At 51.5% G+C, this 5,203-nt stretch overlaps 1 pseudogene; it reads right to left on the bottom strand.

Annotated features, from left to right (window-relative positions):
- Window positions 1-66: 66 nt before the first annotated feature.
- Window positions 67-4,696, bottom strand: LOC116465377 (golgin subfamily A member 8K-like; annotated as a pseudogene).
- Window positions 4,697-5,203: the final 507 nt, after the last annotated feature.

The following is a 5,203-nucleotide window of genomic DNA, read 5'->3' on the forward strand; positions in this document are numbered from 1 at the left end:
CTGTGATTGGGGGGCTCCATGCCTCTAGCTAGGATGATGATGTCCAGACCTGGGAGGAGCCCAGGGCTACCCATCTCTAAAAGTCAGAGGGCGGGAAGCAAGAAACAGCCACAGGACTGCCCTGGGGGGTGCTGTGGTCACCAGCCCCCAGGCTGGAGCTGCCTCTGGCCTGGCACCTCCCCTCCCCAGAGGCTAGTGCCGCCTCCCAGCCCTTCTTGGATGGGGTGGAGGTTTCCGTCTCCTTCATCTCGTCCAGCTTCTCCTGTAGCTCCTTTACTTGCTGCTCCAAATGCAGGGTGCTCTTGTTCTCATTGTTCAGGACAGAGAGAAGCAATCAGCAACCACCCACTGCAGCTAGAGACCCCAGAACTTGGTGTCTGCCTCCCATGGCACCAGGAAGGGTGGAGGAAGGTTAGAAAAATCATCCCCTCTCTCCCACAGCCACCTGGTTCACAGGTGCCTTTAGAAGTAACATTTCACGTGAGGGCTACACTGCCCCGTTTTAGAGGTGGGGAAACAAAGGCCCGGAGGGCTAGGGAGGAGGGCAGACTCCCCAGCTGGGGCAACGCACCAGCTCCTCTAAGACGCTCTGTGGCTTGGCCAGCTGCTGAAGCCTCTCCTGCTGTTCCTGAAGCCTCTCCTCCTGCTTCTGAAGCCTCTCTTCTTGGACCCGGTTCAGGAGACTTATGCGCTGATTCTTTTTGACCTGGGCCTGGAGCTCTCCTGCCACTCTCTCGAGTTCCTTCCTCAGGTGCTGCAGCTCCACCTCAGAGGGCACTGCTGGGGGCTCCGGGGGCAGGGGTTCAGCTGAGAAAGGAAGCAGACAATAAGGGCCTCCGGATTCTCAAAAAAAAAAAAAAAAACCCTTCTCTTGGCGCACAGCTCCTCTCAGGCTCCTCAAACATGGCTTCACTGCTAATGATTCCTCGCACCCAGATGGTAGCCAATCTTCCAAGCCACTTTCAGAAAGAGAGCACTGTGGGTGGCTGACAATGGGCTCTCTTTGTTGATGGGGACACTGGGGCTAATGGAGATGACAAGACTTGCCGTCTCCTGGCACAGACCTCTTTCCCTCTGCCTCAAAGCCCTTCCATCCACCCACCTCCCTGAGGCATTCTAAGCCACCCGCACAGCCCTCTGATGCCAGTCCTGCTCCTGGGTCACGCCAGCCCCATCTTACCCGTCTGTTTTTGCAGTTCGGACAGCCTCTCCAGCTCCTCTACCCACTGCATATAATGATTATTTTCCTTCTTCAATTTGTCTACCTGGCCAAAGCACAGGGGGAAAGGGCCCTGGAGAGAGGGGCTGGTGGCTGGGCAGGCTGCCATCTCCCTCTCTGCCCCCACCTCCACAAAGCCCAGACCCATGACCACCTCTGGCTGTACTATTCCCGTTTTACAGATGCCCAGAAAGATCCAGTGACCTATCTAAGGTGGGGGGTCTGAAGGGTCAGAACTCACTTCCTGCGACATTTCTGTCATCCTCTGCTGCCACTGGGCCTTCTCTCCTTTCAGACACTGAGCATATTCGTCTCGCTCTGATAGGCCTTGTTTAAATGTCTCCTTCAACTGCAAGAATGGGCACAGAAGTTAGGAAGGGCTGTCACTGGTCCTCACCTGCTCCTGGCCACCTGGGGTCATCTTCCTTCCACATCCCTCCCTCTGAAAACCTCACCTGTGTCAGCTGTTCCTTGAGCAGTGCCTGGTCCTGTAGGGACTGCTGTAACATCCTCTCCATACGTGCTCTACTGTGGCTCAAGAACTGGATGGTGAAGAGTGAGAAGTTTCAATCTGGAGAGCCCGGGACATTCCACACAGTGCCCATTAAAAGGGCTAGAGCTAGGCCCAATATACAACTCGGCCAGTAAAGATCAAGGCATTTCCAAGCCCGTGGTCTGGTTTTTAAAAGAATTCAGTAATGTTGGAAAGGACACGGAATGATATTTAATTTATAGCTGGCTAACAGAGGCCCAGAGAGATCAGAAAATATTGCTATTGTTATTACTGTTATTATTACCACTGTTTGAACCTTTATGGAGTGCTTCACCAGGTACCATGCTAGTGATTCCATTTAATCCTCGCAACCACCATAGGAGACAGTTACTATGATTACCTCTATTGTGTAGATGAAAAAACATGGAGTATTTGAGGTTAAGTGCTTGCCTAAGATCACTTAGGTAGAGCTGGGATTTAAACACCCAGGTCTATCCAATTCTCTAAGCCCATTTTTCTTGCTGGGGATGGGGGCACAGATAGGAAGGGGAAAATTAATCTTTTGTTCACTTTTTGAAAGGATGATACATTCGCATAGTCCAAAACTCAGAAGGTACAGAAGGGAAGTATCTCCCAGCCATCTTGTTGCTCTCTCCTGAATTTTTTATGAACGCTTGCAGACACATTTTATGTATATTATCATAGTATGTACACAAACACACACACACACATTTCCCCTCTCTACAGAAATGGTAACATACTGAAGGTACTCTTCTGTACCTTCACAGTACAAGTACCCAATACCCCACCTAGGACTTGCCCAAGACCACAGCCAGGTAAGGGTGGGGCAGGCACTTGGCCTCCAAGCTCTGTGTCCAGTGCTCGTTCCCCACAGTGCCCCCCAACTCACCCACAGCAGCTGACTCAGCCCCATGCTGCCTCTAACAACCATAAACAAAAGCAGCGAGAAATGGCCATGCTGCCTTCTGGGCAGGACACTCCATCCTGCAGAAGGGACTTTTAGGCTCACTCCTCCACCTGTGAAGCTGGGCTCCCAGGGGACGGGGCAGGTGGTTGGACTCACCCCATCCAGCTTCTTATTCTGTGTGGCAGCGGCAGCAGAGAGAACCCGCTCTAATTCTTCTTTACGCTGCAATGAACATTGCAGCTGGCCTGCCAGATCCTTGGACTGATCTGTAATGAGAGTTGAGATGGGGCCCAAAGGACTCCCCCTGAAGACCTGTCAAAGTGCCAGGTTGAAGGATGACAGGGTGCCCAGATTCCCACCTTCAAAGTATTTGAGAGAACGTTTTGTGTGGAATATGTCCGTATGCAGTTTCTTTTTCTCGGTGTTCAATATGTTGATTTGAACCTTTGGGAGAAAAACCAAGCAAGTGCTGAAACAGAAGGAAAGAAACATTCTCGGGAGGACAGGAGGAAACTTCACACCCTCCACTCACTTCTAGCCCCCTTTTGGCTTGGTCTCTCCTGTTGTTTTCTTTCTTTTCCTGTAGGAAGAGGAAGACAGAGCTCTTACCAGGGGGAGGCAGAGACGGCACAGCAAGAGACATGCCCCCAGAATGCCACCAATGCCCCAGGACAGGCCCACCCATGGGACCAGGTTATGAGAGGCCCTGTGGGGATGGGGTGGAATGTGAGGAGTGAGCCTTCTTCCCCAGGCTGGGAGTGGGTGAGATGAGACTGAGGCCTCTATGTCTGAGTGCCCCCCAAACCCAGCAGTCATGTCGCAAGGAAAGGAAATCACGTTACTTTTTCCAGTTGATGTTCCAGGTCTTTCTTCTGTTGTTTCTATGGGGAGAGTCAAATGAAGGTGATGGAGCGTGGCCCCCTCAACTCTATTCCCCAGACCAGGAAGCGGTAGGCAGGGGCCAGGAATGGATTTTAAAGGCAAAGTTCTCAGACATAATGGGAACATGAACCGGTAAACTCTCCTCAAGCTCCCAAGGACAGAGGATTTGTGTCTTTGTTGGCTTTTGCCCACAGCCACAGAACTCAAAGTCTGAATCAGGACTCTCTTGAGAGGACAGTAACATAAACCCCTAGAGATGGAGTTTGAGAAAGTCCCCTCCTTCTGGCAGCTTGTGATTTAGAAAAGTGCGTTCATTCAGTAAATATTTACTGAGCACATATGGGCCAGGTACGGTTCTTCACAGCAGATATAGGATGGAAAAGGACAGACAGGAGCCCTTGGCCCTGAGGTTTCCATTCTAGGGGGTCTTTAAATCTCGGACTCTCAGAGCTAACAGAGACCTTTGATACTCACTACCTCCTCTGGAAACACAAGCCCAAAAAGGAGAGGTGGCTTGTCCAGAATCGAAGATCAAATTGGGGACTGAGTCATAGCAGAAATACAGGGCCCCTGACAACCAGTCAGGCTAGCAATTCCCCGACAGGCAACAACCCCAGGGCGTGTGTAGCAAAGATTCCAGCAGGGGTGTCTGGAGAGGAGAGAGTCGGCAAAGAGGGCAGCAAAAGAAGAGCCACGCTGCATGCTCTGGGGTCCCTCCAGGTGAGGCCTGGGCACCCCAGCTCCCTATTTACCCTTGGCACCAGGGGCCCCCAGCTCTTTCTTCAGGGCCCTAAGGGGAAACCCAGCCCAGGATTGGCAGCATGGAATCAGGGGACCCCACTGAACTCTTACCAAAGATTTGATGGTGTTCTTCAGTTCATTGATTTTTATGGACCTTGAATCCCGGACTACTGCCGGTTCTTGGCACGGGCTCTGAGGTGCATGCAGAGCGGAGGAGGTGGAGCAGGAGTTTGGGGAGAGGTAGAGAGAACAATCATTAGGGCTGGGGTGTGTGGGCTGTCTCAGCTGGCAGAGGGGCACCTAGTCCCCTCTGTGTGAGGAGGTTGGAGGGCTGGCCTACAGGGTCACTGCACCTTCACCCAGAGCCTCTTACCTCCAGATCCTTCGGGGTAGCCGATGATGTAGGGCCCTCCCCGTGGAAAGCTGTTGCTGACTACAAGAGATGAGAGTGCATATGGAGATGTTCTGTCCCCCTCAGTGTCTGAGCCCTCTGACTTCCTTTCTTCCCCATCAACTGGCAACATTTTCTTTTCTGCCTATCTTGGACCTTTGTCCCATAACTCTGTGCCAACTTCTCTCATGGTTCTTATCTCCCCACCATCCCACCCGGGGGCCCTTTCAATGACTCCTGATGGCAAGTGACTGTTCTCATTGTCCTGGCTTCCCCTTGAGACTGGGGATGAGGAAAATCAAACAGCAATGCTGGGTGTCCTGGGTGTTTGCAGCAGGCCATGTACTATGTACTAGGGATTAACATAAAAACAACAATAACAAATCTCATTTAAACTTCACAAATGGAAGTCAAACAATACCACCTCTGTTATACAGATGGAAAAAGAGAGGCCCAAAGAGCTCAAGCAACTTGCCATAAATCATATCCCTCCCAGACAGAGAGGCAGGATTCAAACCCAGAATTCCTTTTTTTTTTTTTTTTTTTTTT

Source organism: Hylobates moloch, unplaced genomic scaffold (assembly GCF_009828535.3).
Source record: "Hylobates moloch isolate HMO894 unplaced genomic scaffold, HMol_V3 SCAFFOLD_4789, whole genome shotgun sequence".
NCBI classification, from domain to species: domain Eukaryota; kingdom Metazoa; phylum Chordata; class Mammalia; order Primates; family Hylobatidae; genus Hylobates; species Hylobates moloch.